The following is a 14,175-nucleotide window of genomic DNA, read 5'->3' as shown; positions in this document are numbered from 1 at the left end:
TTTCCCATTAATGGCAAATTGTTTTTATTCTCTTGCTATTTAAATTGGAAACTATTTATTTTTATTGCCAATACAGACATTTGGGACAGGTCAAACAGACACAATAGCCATCACCTAAAAACTTACCACACTGTTTAGGCCCAATTCCAACTGCTTTTCGGAGCTAAACAGTGTTGAGCCTCTTTAGTAGTTTAATTTGAGACCACCTGCTAATATCATGTCCTGTAGGTCTTTTTACATTACCAACACATGATTTTTTTCAGTAAGCCAATATAGTTAGGAAACTTTTTTATTAGCTTACCTGGTTATAGAAGTAGAAGAGGGCAAAAAAGTGCCTGTATCTCACTTACAGCCATACCACATTGGATACGCCTGATCTTGGAAGCTAAGCGGTGTTGGGCCTGGTTAGTTCTTGGGTGGGAGACCACATGGGAACACCAGGTGCTGTAGGTATTTCCCATTACTGGCAAATTTTTTTTATTCTCTAGCTTTTTAAATTGGAAACTTTTTTCTCTTTATTGACAGTACAGATATTTGGAAGAGGTCAAACAGACACAATAGCCATCACCTAAAAACTTACCACACTGTTTAGGCCCAATTCCAACTGCTTTTGGCAGCTAAACAGTGTTGAGCCTCTTTAGTAGTTTAATTTGAGACCACATGCTAATATCATGTCCTGTAGGTCTTTTTACATTACCAACACATGATTTTTTTCAGTAAGGCAATACAGTTAGGAAAATTTTTTATTAGCTTACCTGGTTATAGAAGTAGAAGAGGGCAAAAAAGTGCCAGTATCTCACCTACAGCCATACCACATTGGATACGCCCAATCTCGTCTGATCTTGGAAGCTAAGCAGTGTTGGGCCTGGTTAGTACTTGGGTGGGAGACCACATGGGAACACCAGGTGCTGTAGGTTTTTCCCATTACTGGCAAATTGTTTTTATTCTCTAGCTTTTTAAATTGGAAACTTTTTTCTCTTTATTGACAGTACAGACATTTGGAAGAGGTCAAACAGACACAATAGCCATCACCTAAAAACTTACCACACTGTTTAGGCCCAATTCCAACTGCTTTTGGCAGCTAAACAGTGTTGAGCCTCTTAAGTAGTTTAATTTGAGACCACCTGCTAATATCATGTCCTGTAGGTCTTTTTACATTACCAACGCATGATTTTTTTCAGTAAGGCAATACAGTTAGGAAACTTTTTTATTAGCTTTCCTGGTTATAGAAGTAGAAGAGGGCAAAAAAGTGCCGGTATCTCACCTACAGCCATACCACATTGGATACGCCCAATCTCGTCTGATCTTGGAAGCTAAGCAGTGTTGGGCCTGGTTAGTACTTGGGTGGGAGACCACATGGGAACACCAGGTGCTGTAGGTTTTTTCCCATTAATGGCAAATTGGTTTTATTCTCTTGCTATTTAAATTGGAAACTTTTTATTTTTATTGCCAATACAGACATTTGGGACAGGTCAAACAGACACAATAGCCATCACCTAAAAACTTACCACACTGTTTAGGCCCAATTCCAACTGCTTTTTGGAGCTAAACAGTGTTGAGCCTCTTTAGTACTTTAATTTGAGACCACCTGCTAATATCATGTCCTGTAGGTCTTTTTACATTACCAACACATGATTTTTTTCAGTAAGCCAATATAGTTAGGAAACTTTTTTAATAGCTTACCTGGTTATAGAAGTAGAAGAGGGCAAAAAAGTGCCTGTATCTCACTTACAGCCATACCACATTGGATACGCCCAATCTCGTCTGATCTTGGAAGCTAAGCAGTGTTGGGCCTGGTTAGTACTTGGGTGGGAGAACACATGGGAACACCAGGTGCTGTAGGTTTTTCCCATTACTGGCAAATTGTTTTTATTCTCTAGCTTTTTAAATTGGAAACTTTTTTCTCTTTATTGCCAATACAGACATTTGGAAGAGGTCAAACAGACACAATAGCCATCACCTAAAAACTTACCACACTGTTTAGGCCCAATTCCAACTGCTTTTGGCAGCTAAACAGTGTTGAGCCTCTTTAGTAGTTTAATTTGAGACCACCTGCTAATATCATGTCCTGTAGGTCTTTTTACATTACCAACACATGATTTTTTTCAGTAAGACAATACAGTTAGGAAATTTTTTTATTAGCTTACCTGGTTATAGAAGTAGAAGAGGGCAAAAAAGTGCCGGTATCTCAACTACAGCCATACCACATTGGATACGCCCAATCTCGTCTGATCTTGGAAGCTAAGCAGTGTTGGGCCTGGTTAGTACTTGGGTGGGAGACCACATGGGAACACCAGGTGCTGTAGGTTTTTTCCCATTAATGGCAAATTGTTTTTATTCTCTTGCTATTTAAATTGGAAACTTTTTATTTTTATTGCCAATACAGACATTTGGGACAGGTCAAACAGACACAATAGCCATCACCTAAAAACTTACCACACTGTTTAGGCCCAATTCCAACTGCTTTTGGGAGCTAAACAGTGTTGAGCCTCTTTAGTAGTTTAATTTGAGACCACCTGCTAATATCATGTCCTGTAGGTCTTTTTACATTACCAACACATAATTTTTTTCAGTAAGCCAATATAGTTAGGAAACTTTTTTATTAGCTTACCTGGTTATAGAAGTAGAAGATGGCAAAAAAGTGCCTGTATCTCGCCTACAGCCATATCACATTGGATGCGCCCAATCTCGTCTGATCTTGGAAGCTAAGCAGTGTTGGGCCTGGTTAGTACTTGGGTGGGAGACCACATGGGAACACCAGGTGCTGTAGGTTTTTCCCATTACTGGCAAATTGTTTTTATTCTCTAGCTTTTTAAATTGGAAACTTTTTTCTCTTTATTGACAGTACAGACATTTGGAAGAGGTCAAACAGACACAATAGCCATCACCTAAAAACTTACCACACTGTTTAGGCCCAATTCCAATTGCTTTTGGCAGCTAAACAGTGTTGAGCCTCTTAAGTAGTTTAATTTGAGACCACCTGCTAATATCATGTCCTGTAGGTCTTTTTACATTACCAACACATGATTTTTTTCAGTAAGGCAATACAGTTAGGAAACTTTTTTATTAGCTTTCCTGGTTATAGAAGTAGAAGAGGGCAAAAAAGTGCCGGTATGTCACCTACAGCCATACCACATTGGATACGCCCAATCTCGTCTGATCTTGGAAGCTAAGCAGTGTTGGGCCTGGTTAGTACTTGGGTGGGAGACCACATGGGAACACCAGGTGCTGTAGGTTTTTTCCCATTAATGGCAAATTGGTTTTATTCTCTTGCTATTTAAATTGGAAACTTTTTATTTTTATTGCCAATACAGACATTTTGGACAGGTCAAACAGACACAATAGCCAGCACCTAAAAACTTACCACACTGTTTAGGCCCAATTCCAACTGCTTTTGGCAGCTAAACAGTGTTGAGCCTCTTTAGTAGTTTAATTTGAGACCACCTGCTAATATCATGTCCTGTAGGTCTTTTTACATTACCAACACATGATTTTTTTCAGTAAGGCAATACAGTTAGGAAACTTTTTTATTAGCTTACCTGGTTATAGAAGTAGAAGAGGGCAAAAAAGTGCCAGTATCTCACCTACAGCCATACCACATTGGATACGCCCAATCTCGTCTGATCTTGTAAGCTAAGCAGTGTTGGGCCTGGTTAGTACTTGGGTGGGAGACCACATGGGAACACCAGGTGCTGTAGGTTTTTTCCCATTAATGGCAAATTGTTTTTATTCTCTTGCTATTTAAATTGGAAACTTTTTATTTTTATTGCCAATACAGACATTTGGAAGAGGTCAAACAGACACAATAGCCATCACCTAAAAACTTACCACACTGTTTAGGCCCAATTCCAACTGCTTTTGGCAGCTTAACAGTGTTGAGCCTCTTAAGTAGTTTAATTTGAGACCACCTGCTAATATCATGTCCTGTAGGTTTTTTTACATTACCAATGCATGCTTTTTTTCAGTTAGGCAATACAGTTAGGAAACTTTTTTATTAGCTTTCCTGGTTATAGAAGTAGAAGAGGGCAAAAAAGTGCCGGTATCTCACCTACAGCCATACCACATTGGATACGCCCAATCTCGTCTGATCTTGGAAGCTAAGCAGTGTTGGGCCTGGTTAGTACTTGGGTGGGAGACCACATGCGAACACCAGGTGCTGTAGGTTTTTTCCCATTAATGGCAAATTGTTTTTATTCTCTTGCTATTTAAATTGGAAACATTTTATTTTTATTGCCAATACAGACATTTGGGACAGGTCAAACAGACACAATAGCCATCACCTAAAAACTTACCACACTGTTTAGGCCCAATTCCAACTGCTTTTCGGAGCTAAACAGTGTTGAGCCTCTTTAGTAGTTTAATTTGAGACCACCTGCTAATATCATGTCCTGTAGGTCTTTTTACATTACCAACACATGATTTTTTTCAGTAAGCCAATATAGTTAGGAAACTTTTTTATTAGCTTACCTGGTTATAGAAGTAGAAGAGGGCAAAAAAGTGCCTGTATCTCACTTACAGCCATACCACATTGGATACTCCCAATCTCGTCTGATCTTGGAAGCTAAGCAGTGTTGGGCCTGGTTATAACTTGGGTGGGAGACCACATGGGAACACCAGGTGCTGTAGGTTTTTCCCATTACTGGCAAATTGTTTTTATTCTCTAGCTTTTTAAATTGGAAACTTTTTTCTCTTTATTGACAGTACAGACATTTGGAAGAGGTCAAACAGACACAATAGCCATCACCTAAAAACTTACCACACTGTTTAGGCCCAATTCCAACTGCTTTTGGCAGCTAAACAGTGTTGAGCCTCTTTAGTAGTTTAATTTGAGACCACCTGCTAATATCATGTCCTGTAGGTCTTTTTACATTACCAACACATGATTTTTTTCAGTAAGACAATACAGTTAGGAAACTTTTTTATTAGCTTACCTGGTTATAGAAGTAGAAGAGGGCAAAAAAGTGCCAGTATCTCAACTACAGCCATACCGCATTGGATACGCCCAATCTCGTCTGATCTTGGAAGCTAAGCAGTGTTGAGCCTGGTTAGTACTTGGGTGGGAGACCACATGGGAACACCAGGTGCTGTAGGTTTTTTCCCATTAATGGCAAATTGTTTTTATTCTCTTGCTATTTAAATTGGAAACTTTTTATTTTTATTGCCAATACAGACATTTGGGACAGGTCAAACAGACACAATAGCCATCACCTAAAAACGTACCACACTGTTTAGGCCCAATTCCAACTGCTTTTGGCAGCTAAACAGTGTTGAGCCTCTTTAGTAGTTTAATTTGAGACCACATGCTAATATCATGTCCTGTAGGTCATTTTACATTACCAACACATGATTTTTTTCTGTAAGGCAATACAGTTAGGAAACTTTTTTATTAGCTTACCTGGTTATAGAAGTAGAAGAGGGCAAAAAAGTGCCAGTATCTCACCTACAGCCATACCACATTGGATACGCCCAATATCGTCTGATCTTGGAAGCTAAGCTGTGTTGGGCCTGGTTAGTACTTGGGTGGGAGACCACATGGGAACACCAGGTGCTGTAGGTTTTTCCCATTAATGGCAAATTGTTTTTATTCTCTAGCTTTTTAAATTGGAAACTTTTTTCTCTTTATTGACAGTACAGACATTTGGAAGAGGTCAAACAGACACAATAGCCATCACCTAAAAACTGACCACACTGTTTAGGCCCAATTCCAACTGCTTTTGGCAGCTAAACAGTGTTGAGCCTCTTTAGTACTTTAATTTGAGACCACCTGCTAATATCATGTCCTGTAGGTCTTTTTACATTACCAACACATGATTTTTTTCAGTAAGGCAATACAGTTAGGAAACTTTTTTATTAGCTTACCTGGTTATAGAAGTAGAAGAGGGCAAAAAAGTGCCGGTATCTCACCTACAGCCATACCACGTTGGATACGCCCAATCTCGTCTGATCTTGGAAGCTAAGCAGTGTTGGGCCTGGTTAGTACTTGGGTGGGAGACCACATGGGAACACCAGGTGCTGTAGGTTTTTTCCCATTAATGGCAAATTGTTTTTATTCTCTTGCTATTTAAATTAGAAACTTTTTATTTTTATTGCCAATACAGACATTTGGGACAGGTCAAACAGACACAATAGCCATCACCTAAAAACGTACCACACTGTTTAGGCCCAATTCCAACTGCTTTTGGCAGCTAAACAGTGTTGAGCCTCTTTAGTAGTTTAATTTGAGACCACATGCTAATATCATGTCCTGTAGGTCATTTTACATTACCAACACATGATTTTTTTCTGTAAGGCAATACAGTTAGGAAACTTTTTTATTAGCTTACCTGGTTATAGAAGTAGAAGAGGGCAAAAAAGTGCCAGTATCTCACCTACAGCCATACCACATTGGATACGCCCAATCTCGTCTGATCTTGGAAGCTAAGCTGTGTTGGGCCTGGTTAGTACTTGGGTGGGAGACCACATGGGAACACCAGGTGCTGTAGGTTTTTCCCATTAGTGGCAAATTGTTTTTATTCTCTAGCTTTTTAAATTGGAAACTTTTTTCTCTTTATTGACAGTACAGACATTTGGAAGAGGTCAAACAGACACAATAGCCATCACCTAAAAACTTACCACACTGTTTAGGCCCAATTCCAACTGCTTTTGGCAGCTAAACAGTGTTGAGCCTCTTAAGTAGTTTAATTTGAGACCACCTGCTAATATCATGTCCTGTAGGTCTTTTTACATTACCAACGCATGATTTTTTTCAGTAAGTCAATACAGTTAGGAAACTTTTTTATTAGCTTTCCTGGTTATAGAAGTAGAAGAGGGCAAAAAAGTGCCAGTATCTCACCTACAGCCATACCACATTGGATACGCCCAATCTCGTCTGATCTTGGAAGCTAAGCAGTGTTGGGCCTGGTTAGTACTTGGGTGGGAGACCACATGGGAACACCAGGTGCTGTAGGTTTTTCCCATTACTGGCAAATTGTTTTTATTCTCCAGCTTTTTAAATTGGAAACTTTTTTCTCTTTATTGACAGTACAGACATTTGGAAGAGGTCAAACAGACACAATAGCCATCACCTAAAAACTTACCACACTGTTTAGGCCCAATTCCAACTGCTTTTGGCAGCTAAACAGTGTTGAGCCTCTTTAGTAGTTTAATTTGAGACCACCTGCTAATATCATGTCCTGTAGGTCTTTTTACATTACCAACACATGATTTTTTTCAGTAAGACAATACAGTTAGGAAACTTTTTTATTAGCTTACCTGGTTATAGAAGTAGAAGAGGGCAAAAAAGTGCCTGTATCTCAACTACAGCCATACCACATTGGATACGCCCAATCTCGTCTGATCTTGGAAGCTGGTTAGTACTTGGGTGGGAGACCACATGGGAACACCAGGTGCTGTAGGTTTTTTCCCATTAATGGCAAATTGTTTTTATTCTCTTGCAATTTAAATTGGAAACTTTTTATTTTTATTGCCAATACAGACATTTGGGACAGGTCAAACAGACACAATAGCCATCACCTAAAAACTTACCACACTGTTTAGGCCCAATTCCAACTGCTTTTGGGAGCTAAACAGTGTTGAGCCTCTTTAGTAGTTTAATTTGAGACCACCTGCTAATATCATGTCCTGTAGGTCTTTTTACATTACCAACACATAATTTTTTTCAGTAAGCCAATATAGTTAGGAAACTTTTTTATTAGCTTACCTGGTTATAGAAGTAGAAGATGGCAAAAAAGTGCCGGTATCTCACCTACAGCCATACCACATTGGATACGCCCAATCTCGTCTGATCTTGGAAGCTAAGCAGTGTTGGGCCTGGTTAGTACTTGGGTGGGAGACCACATGGGAACACCAGGTGCTGTAGGTTTTTTCCCATTAATGGCAAATTGTTTTTATTCTCTTGCTATTTAAATTGGAAACTTTTTATTATTATTGCCAATACAGACATTTGGGACAGGTCAAACAGACACAATAGCCATCACCTAAAAACTTACCACACTGTTTAGGCCCAATTCCAACTGCTTTTGGCAGCTAAACAGTGTTGAGCCTCTTTAGTAGTTTAATTTGAGACCACCTGCTAATATCATGTCCTGTAGGTCTTTTTACATTACCAACACATGATTTTTTTCAGTAAGGCAATACAGTTAGGAAACTTTTTATTAGCTTACCTGGTTATAGAAGTAGAAGAGGGCAAAAAAGTGCCAGTATCTCACCTACAGCCATACCACATTGGATACGCCCAATCTCGTCTGATCTTGGAAGCTAAGCAGTGTTGGGCCTGGTTAGTACTTGGGTGGGAGACCACATGGGAACACCAGGTGCTGTAGGTATTTCCCATTACTGGCAAATTGTTTTTATTCTCTAGCTTTTTAAATTGGAAACTTTTTTCTCTTTATTGACAGTACAGATATTTGGAAGAGGTCAAACAGACACAATAGCCATCACCTAAAAACTTACCACACTGTTTAGGCCCAATTCCAACTGCTTTTGGCAGCTAAACAGTGTTGAGCCTCTTTAGTAGTTTAATTTGAGACCACCTGCTAATATCATGTCCTGTAGGTCTTTTTACATTACCAACACATGATTTTTTTCAGTAAGACAATACAGTTAGGAAACTTTTTTATTAGCTTACCTGGTTATAGAAGTAGAAGAGGGCAAAAAAGTGCCGGTATCTAAACTACAGCCATACCACATTGGATACGCCCAATTTCGTCTGATCTTGGAAGCTAAGCAGTGTTGGGCCTGGTTAGTACTTGGGTGGGAGACCACATGGGAACACCAGGTGCTGTAGGTTTTTTCCCATTAATGGCAAATTGTTTTTATTCTCTTGCAATTTAAATTGGAAACTTTTTATTTTTATTGCCAATACAGACATTTGGGACAGGTCAAACAGACACAATAGCCATCACCTAAAAACTTACCACACTGTTTAGGCCCAATTCCAACTGCTTTTGGGAGCTAAACAGTGTTGAGCCTCTTTAGTAGTTTAATTTGACACCACCTGCTAATATCATGTCCTGTAGGTCTTTTTACATTACCAACACATAATTTTTTTCAGTAAGCCAATATAGTTAGGAAACTTTTTTATTAGCTTACCTGGTTATAGAAGTAGAAGATGGCAAAAAAGTGCCTGTATCTCACCTACAGCCATACCACATTGGATACGCCTAATCTCGTCTGATCTTGGAAGCTAAAAAGTGTTGGGCCTGGTTAGTACTTGGGTGGGAGACCACATGGGAACACCAGGTGCTGTAGGTTTTTCCCATTACTGGCAAATTGTTTTTATTCTCCAGCTTTTTAAATTGGAAACTTTTTTCTCTTTATTGACAGTACAGACATTTGGAAGAGGTCAAACAGACACAATAGCCATCACCTAAAAACTTACCACACTGTTTAGGCCCAATTCCAACTGCTTTTGGCAGCTAAACAGTGTTGAGCCTCTTAAGTAGTTTAATTTGAGACCACCTGCTAATATCATGTCCTGTAGGTCTTTTTACATTATCAACACATGATTTTTTTCAGTAAGGCAATACAGTTAGGAAACTTTTTTATTAGCTTTCCTGGTTATAGAAGTAGAAGAGGGCAAAAAAGTGCCGGTATCTCACCTACAGCCATACCACATTGGATACGCCCAATCTCGTCTGATCTTGGAAGCTAAGCAGTGTTGGGCCTGGTTAGTACTTGGGTGGGAGACCACATGGGAACACCAGGTGCTGTAGGTTTTTTCCCATTAATGGCAAATTGTTTTTATTCTCTTGCTATTTAAATTGGAAACTTTTTATTTTTATTGCCAATACAGACATTTGGGACAGGTCAAACAGACACAATAGCCATCACCTAAAAACTTACCACACTGTTTAGGCCCAATTCCAACTGCTTTTGGCAGCTAAACAGTGTTGAGCCTCTTTAGTAGTTTAATTTGAGACCACCTGCTAATATCATGTCCTGTAGGTCTTTTTACATTACCAACACATGATTTTTTTCAGTAAGGCAATACAGTTAGGAAACTTTTTTATTAGCTTACCTGGTTATAGAAGTAGAAGAGGGCAAAAAAGTGCCAGTATCTCACCTACAGCCATACCACATTGGATACGCTCAATCTCGTCTGATCTTGGAAGCTAAGCAGTGTTGGGCCTGGTTAGTACTTGGGTGGGAGACCACATGGGAACACCAGGTGCTGTAGGTATTTCCCATTACTGGCAAGTTGTTTTTATTCTCTAGCTTTTTAAATTGGAAACTTTTTTCTCTTTATTGACAGTACAAATATTTGGAAGAGGTCAAACAGACACAATAGCCATCACCTAAAAACTTACCACACTGTTTAGGCCCGATTCCAACTGCTTTTGGCAGCTAAACAGTGTTGAGCCTCTTTAGTAGTTTAATTTGAGACCACCTGCTAATATCATGTCCTGTAGGTCTTTTTACATTACCAACACATGATTTTTTTCAGTAAGACAATACAGTTAGGAAACTTTTTTATTAGCTTACCTGGTTATAGAAGTAGAAGAGGGCTAAAAAGTGCAGGAATCTCAACTACAGCCATACCACATTGGATACGCCCAATCTCGTCTGATCTTGGAAGCTAAGCAGTGTTGGGCCTGGTTAGTACTTGGGTGGGAGACCACATGGGAACACCAGGTGCTGTAGGTTTTTTCCCATTAATGGCAAATTGTTTTTATTCTCTTGCTATTTAAATTGGAAACTTTTTATTTTTATTGCCAATACAGACATTTGGGACAGGTCAAACAGACACAATAGCCATCACCTAAAAACTTACCACACTGTTTAGGCCCAATTCCAACTGCTTTTGGGAGCTAAACAGTGTTGAGCCTCTTAAGTAGTTTAATTTGAGACCACCTGCTAATATCATGTCCTGTAGGTCTTTTTACATTACCAACACATGATTTTTTTCAGTAAGGCAATACAGTTAGGAAACTTTTTTATTAGCTTACCTGGTTATAGAAGTAGAAGTGGGCAAAAAAGTGCCAGTGTCTCACCTACAGCCATACCACATTGGATACGCCCAATCTCGTCTGATCTTGGAAGCTAAGCAGTGTTGGGCCTGGTTAGTACTTGGGTGGGAGACCACATGGGAACACCAGGTGCTGTAGGTATTTCCCATTACTGGCAAATTGTTTTTATTCTCTAGCTTTTTAAATTGGAAACTTTTTTCTCTTTATTGACAGTACAGATATTTGGAAGAGGTCAAACAGACACAATAGCCATCACCTAAAAACGTACCACACTGTTTAGGCCCAATTCCAACTGCTTTTGGCAGCTAAACAGTGTTGAGCCTCTTTAGTAGTTTAATTTGAGACCACCTGCTAATATCATGTCCTGTAGGTCTTTTTACATTACCAACACATGATTTTTTTCAGTAAGACAATACAGTTAGGAAACTTTTTTATTAGCTTACCTGGTTATAGAAGTAGAAGAGGGCAAAAAAGTGCCGGTATCTCAACTACAGCCATACCACATTGGATACGCCCAATCTCGTCTGATCTTGGAAGCTAAGCAGTGTTGGGCCTGGTTAGTACTTGGGTGGGAGACCACATGGGAACACCAGGTGCTGTAGGTTTTTTCCCATTAATGGCAAATTGTTTTTATTCTCTTGCAATTTAAATTGGAAACTTTTTATTTTTATTGCCAATACAGACATTTGGGACAGGTCAAACAGACACAATAGCCATCACCTAAAAACTTACCACACTGTTTAGGCCCAATTCCAACTGCTTTTGGGAGCTAAACAGTGTTGAGCCTCTTTAGTAGTTTAATTTGAGACCACCTGCTAATATCATGTCCTGTAGGTCTTTTTACATTACCAACACATAATTTTTTTCAGTAAGCCAATATAGTTAGGAAACTTTTTTATTAGCTTACCTGGTTATAGAAGTAGAAGATGGCAAAAAAGTGCCTGTATCTCACCTACAGCCATACCACATTGGATACGCCTAATCTGGTCTGATCTTGGAAGCTTAACAGTGTTGGGCCTGGTTAGTACTTGGGTGGGAGACCACATGGGAACACCAGGTGCTGTAGGTTTTTCCCATTACTGGCAAATTGTTTTTATTCTCCAGCTTTTTAAATTGGAAACTTTTTTCTCTTTATTGACAGTACAGACATTTGGAAGAGGTCAAACAGACACAATAGCCATCACCTAAAAACTTACCACACTGTTTAGGCCCAATTCCAACTGCTTTTGGCAGCTAAACAGTGTTGAGCCTCTTAAGTAGTTTAATTTGAGACCACCTGCTAATATCATGTCCTGTAGGTCTTTTTACATTACCAACACATGATTTTTTTCAGTAAGGCAATACAGTTAGGAAACTTTTTTATTAGCTTTCCTGGTTATAGAAGTAGAAGAGGTCAAAAAAGTGCCGGTATCTCACCTACAGCCATACCACATTGGATACGCCCAATCTCGTCTGATCTTGGAAGCTAAGCAGTGTTGGGCCTGGTTAGTACTTGGGTGGGAGACCACATGGGAACACCAGGTGCTGTAGGTTTTTTCCCATTAATGGCAAATTGTTTTTATTCTCTTGCTATTTAAATTGGAAACTTTTTATTTTTATTGCCAATACAGACATTTGGGACAGGTCAAACAGACACAATAGCCATCACCTAAAAACTTACCACACTGTTTAGGCCCAATTCCAACTGCTTTTGGCAGCTAAACAGTGTTGAGCCTCTTTAGTAGTTTAATTTGAGACCACCTGCTAATATCATGTCCTGTAGGTCTTTTTACATTACCAACACATGATTTTTTTCAGTAAGGCAATACAGTTAGGAAACTTTTTTATTAGCTTACCTGGTTATAGAAGTAGAAGAGGGCAAAAAAGTGCCAGTATCTCACCTACAGCCATACCACATTGGATACGCCCAATCTCGTCTGATCTTGGAAGCTAAGCAGTGTTGGGCCTGGTTAGTACTTGGGTGGGAGACCACATGGGAACACCAGGTGCTGTAGGTTTTTTCCCATTAATGGCAAATTGTTTTTATTCTCTTGCTATTTAAATTGGAAACTTTTTATTTTTATTGCCAATACAGACATTTGGGACAGGTCAAACAGACACAATAGCCATCACCTAAAAACTTACCACACTGTTTAGGCCCAATTCCAACTGCTTTTGGGAGCTAAACAGTGTTGAGCCTCTTAAGTAGTTTAATTTGAGACCACCTGCTAATATCATGTCCTGTAGGTCTTTTTACATTACCAACACATGATTTTTTTCAGTAAGGCAATACAGTTAGGAAACTTTTTTATTAGCTTACCTGGTTATAGAAGTAGAAGAGGGCAAAAAAGTGCCAGTATCTCAACTACAGCCATACCACATTGGATACGCCCAATCTCGTCTGATCTTGGAAGCTAAGCTGTGTTGGGCCTGGTTAGTACTTGGGTGGGAGACCACATGGGAACACCAGGTGCTGTAGGTTTTTCCCATTAGTGGCAAATTGTTTTTATTCTCTAGCTTTTTAAATTGGAAACTTTTTTCTCTTTATTGACAGTACAGACATTTGGAAGAGGTCAAACAGACACAATAGCCATCACCTAAAAACTTACCACACTGTTTAGGCCCAATTCCAACTGCTTTTGGCAGCTAAACAGTGTTGAGCCTCTTAAGTAGTTTAATTTGAGACCACCTGCTAATATCATGTCCTGTAGGTCTTTTTACATTACCAACGCATGATTTTTTTCAGTAAGGCAATACAGTTAGGAAACTTTTTTATTAGCTTTCATGGTTATAGAAGTAGAAGAGGGCAAAAAAGTGCCGGTATCTCACCTACAGCCATACCACATTGGATACGCCCAATCTCGTCTGATCTTGGAAGCTAAGCAGTGTTGGGCCTGGTTAGTACTTGGGTGGGAGACCACATGGGAACACCAGGTGCTGTAGGTTTTTTCCCATTAATGGCAAATTGTTTTTATTCTCTTGCTATTTAAATTGGAAACTTTTTATTATTATTGCCAATACAGACATTTGGGACAGGTCAAACAGACACAATAGCCATCACCTAAAAACTTACCACACTGTTTAGGCCCAATTCCAACTGCTTTTGGCAGCTAAACAGTGTTGAGCCTCTTTAGTAGTTTAATTTGAGACCACCTGCTAATATCATGTCCTGTAGGTCTTTTTACCTTACCAACACATGATTTTTTTCAGTAAGGCAATACAGTTAGGA

At 39.3% G+C, this 14,175-nt stretch overlaps 27 non-coding genes and 2 pseudogenes across 27 annotated transcripts; all 29 read left to right on the top strand.

Annotated features, from left to right (window-relative positions):
* Positions 1-344: 344 nt before the first annotated feature.
* LOC146039857 (5S ribosomal RNA) lies at positions 345-453 on the top strand (annotated as a pseudogene).
* Positions 454-798: 345 nt separating this feature from the next.
* On the top strand, positions 799-917 carry LOC146040148 (5S ribosomal RNA). The gene has a single exon (XR_014463310.1). It is a non-coding gene; the product is annotated as a 5S ribosomal RNA (ribosomal RNA).
* Positions 918-1,262: 345 nt separating this feature from the next.
* Positions 1,263-1,381, top strand: LOC146040147 (5S ribosomal RNA). Its single transcript, XR_014463309.1, has one exon. It is a non-coding gene; the product is annotated as a 5S ribosomal RNA (ribosomal RNA).
* A 345-nt stretch (positions 1,382-1,726) lies between these two features.
* Positions 1,727-1,845, top strand: LOC146039124 (5S ribosomal RNA). The gene has a single exon (XR_014462657.1). It is a non-coding gene; the product is annotated as a 5S ribosomal RNA (ribosomal RNA).
* A 345-nt stretch (positions 1,846-2,190) lies between these two features.
* LOC146038156 (5S ribosomal RNA) lies at positions 2,191-2,309 on the top strand. Its single transcript, XR_014461770.1, has one exon. It is a non-coding gene; the product is annotated as a 5S ribosomal RNA (ribosomal RNA).
* A 345-nt stretch (positions 2,310-2,654) lies between these two features.
* On the top strand, positions 2,655-2,773 carry LOC146038293 (5S ribosomal RNA). Its single transcript, XR_014461896.1, has one exon. It is a non-coding gene; the product is annotated as a 5S ribosomal RNA (ribosomal RNA).
* Positions 2,774-3,118: 345 nt separating this feature from the next.
* Positions 3,119-3,237, top strand: LOC146040146 (5S ribosomal RNA). Its single transcript, XR_014463308.1, has one exon. It is a non-coding gene; the product is annotated as a 5S ribosomal RNA (ribosomal RNA).
* Positions 3,238-3,582: 345 nt separating this feature from the next.
* LOC146038585 (5S ribosomal RNA) lies at positions 3,583-3,701 on the top strand. The gene has a single exon (XR_014462165.1). It is a non-coding gene; the product is annotated as a 5S ribosomal RNA (ribosomal RNA).
* Positions 3,702-4,046: 345 nt separating this feature from the next.
* On the top strand, positions 4,047-4,165 carry LOC146037925 (5S ribosomal RNA). The gene has a single exon (XR_014461559.1). It is a non-coding gene; the product is annotated as a 5S ribosomal RNA (ribosomal RNA).
* A 345-nt stretch (positions 4,166-4,510) lies between these two features.
* Positions 4,511-4,629, top strand: LOC146039621 (5S ribosomal RNA). The gene has a single exon (XR_014463110.1). It is a non-coding gene; the product is annotated as a 5S ribosomal RNA (ribosomal RNA).
* Positions 4,630-4,974: 345 nt separating this feature from the next.
* On the top strand, positions 4,975-5,093 carry LOC146039172 (5S ribosomal RNA). Its single transcript, XR_014462700.1, has one exon. It is a non-coding gene; the product is annotated as a 5S ribosomal RNA (ribosomal RNA).
* Positions 5,094-5,438: 345 nt separating this feature from the next.
* On the top strand, positions 5,439-5,557 carry LOC146039373 (5S ribosomal RNA). The gene has a single exon (XR_014462883.1). It is a non-coding gene; the product is annotated as a 5S ribosomal RNA (ribosomal RNA).
* A 345-nt stretch (positions 5,558-5,902) lies between these two features.
* On the top strand, positions 5,903-6,021 carry LOC146037766 (5S ribosomal RNA). Its single transcript, XR_014461414.1, has one exon. It is a non-coding gene; the product is annotated as a 5S ribosomal RNA (ribosomal RNA).
* A 345-nt stretch (positions 6,022-6,366) lies between these two features.
* LOC146038211 (5S ribosomal RNA) lies at positions 6,367-6,485 on the top strand. The gene has a single exon (XR_014461821.1). It is a non-coding gene; the product is annotated as a 5S ribosomal RNA (ribosomal RNA).
* Positions 6,486-6,830: 345 nt separating this feature from the next.
* Positions 6,831-6,949, top strand: LOC146040145 (5S ribosomal RNA). Its single transcript, XR_014463307.1, has one exon. It is a non-coding gene; the product is annotated as a 5S ribosomal RNA (ribosomal RNA).
* A 793-nt stretch (positions 6,950-7,742) lies between these two features.
* LOC146040144 (5S ribosomal RNA) lies at positions 7,743-7,861 on the top strand. The gene has a single exon (XR_014463306.1). It is a non-coding gene; the product is annotated as a 5S ribosomal RNA (ribosomal RNA).
* A 344-nt stretch (positions 7,862-8,205) lies between these two features.
* LOC146037624 (5S ribosomal RNA) lies at positions 8,206-8,324 on the top strand. The gene has a single exon (XR_014461285.1). It is a non-coding gene; the product is annotated as a 5S ribosomal RNA (ribosomal RNA).
* Positions 8,325-8,669: 345 nt separating this feature from the next.
* Positions 8,670-8,788, top strand: LOC146038833 (5S ribosomal RNA). Its single transcript, XR_014462391.1, has one exon. It is a non-coding gene; the product is annotated as a 5S ribosomal RNA (ribosomal RNA).
* Positions 8,789-9,133: 345 nt separating this feature from the next.
* On the top strand, positions 9,134-9,252 carry LOC146039208 (5S ribosomal RNA). The gene has a single exon (XR_014462734.1). It is a non-coding gene; the product is annotated as a 5S ribosomal RNA (ribosomal RNA).
* Positions 9,253-9,597: 345 nt separating this feature from the next.
* LOC146040143 (5S ribosomal RNA) lies at positions 9,598-9,716 on the top strand. Its single transcript, XR_014463305.1, has one exon. It is a non-coding gene; the product is annotated as a 5S ribosomal RNA (ribosomal RNA).
* A 345-nt stretch (positions 9,717-10,061) lies between these two features.
* On the top strand, positions 10,062-10,180 carry LOC146038070 (5S ribosomal RNA). The gene has a single exon (XR_014461691.1). It is a non-coding gene; the product is annotated as a 5S ribosomal RNA (ribosomal RNA).
* A 345-nt stretch (positions 10,181-10,525) lies between these two features.
* Positions 10,526-10,644, top strand: LOC146038154 (5S ribosomal RNA). Its single transcript, XR_014461769.1, has one exon. It is a non-coding gene; the product is annotated as a 5S ribosomal RNA (ribosomal RNA).
* A 345-nt stretch (positions 10,645-10,989) lies between these two features.
* Positions 10,990-11,108, top strand: LOC146037623 (5S ribosomal RNA). Its single transcript, XR_014461284.1, has one exon. It is a non-coding gene; the product is annotated as a 5S ribosomal RNA (ribosomal RNA).
* A 345-nt stretch (positions 11,109-11,453) lies between these two features.
* LOC146038152 (5S ribosomal RNA) lies at positions 11,454-11,572 on the top strand. The gene has a single exon (XR_014461767.1). It is a non-coding gene; the product is annotated as a 5S ribosomal RNA (ribosomal RNA).
* Positions 11,573-11,917: 345 nt separating this feature from the next.
* On the top strand, positions 11,918-12,036 carry LOC146039644 (5S ribosomal RNA; annotated as a pseudogene).
* Positions 12,037-12,381: 345 nt separating this feature from the next.
* Positions 12,382-12,500, top strand: LOC146040142 (5S ribosomal RNA). Its single transcript, XR_014463304.1, has one exon. It is a non-coding gene; the product is annotated as a 5S ribosomal RNA (ribosomal RNA).
* A 345-nt stretch (positions 12,501-12,845) lies between these two features.
* LOC146040140 (5S ribosomal RNA) lies at positions 12,846-12,964 on the top strand. The gene has a single exon (XR_014463303.1). It is a non-coding gene; the product is annotated as a 5S ribosomal RNA (ribosomal RNA).
* Positions 12,965-13,309: 345 nt separating this feature from the next.
* Positions 13,310-13,428, top strand: LOC146038867 (5S ribosomal RNA). The gene has a single exon (XR_014462422.1). It is a non-coding gene; the product is annotated as a 5S ribosomal RNA (ribosomal RNA).
* A 345-nt stretch (positions 13,429-13,773) lies between these two features.
* Positions 13,774-13,892, top strand: LOC146040138 (5S ribosomal RNA). The gene has a single exon (XR_014463301.1). It is a non-coding gene; the product is annotated as a 5S ribosomal RNA (ribosomal RNA).
* The last annotated feature ends 283 nt before the right edge of the window (positions 13,893-14,175 follow it).

Source organism: Crinia signifera, chromosome 9, assembly GCF_055691185.1.
Source record: "Crinia signifera chromosome 9, ASM5569118v1, whole genome shotgun sequence".
Lineage (NCBI taxonomy): Eukaryota > Metazoa > Chordata > Amphibia > Anura > Myobatrachidae > Crinia > Crinia signifera.
Note: the sequence above shows the minus strand (reverse complement) of the source record. Positions and strands in the feature narration are given on the sequence as shown.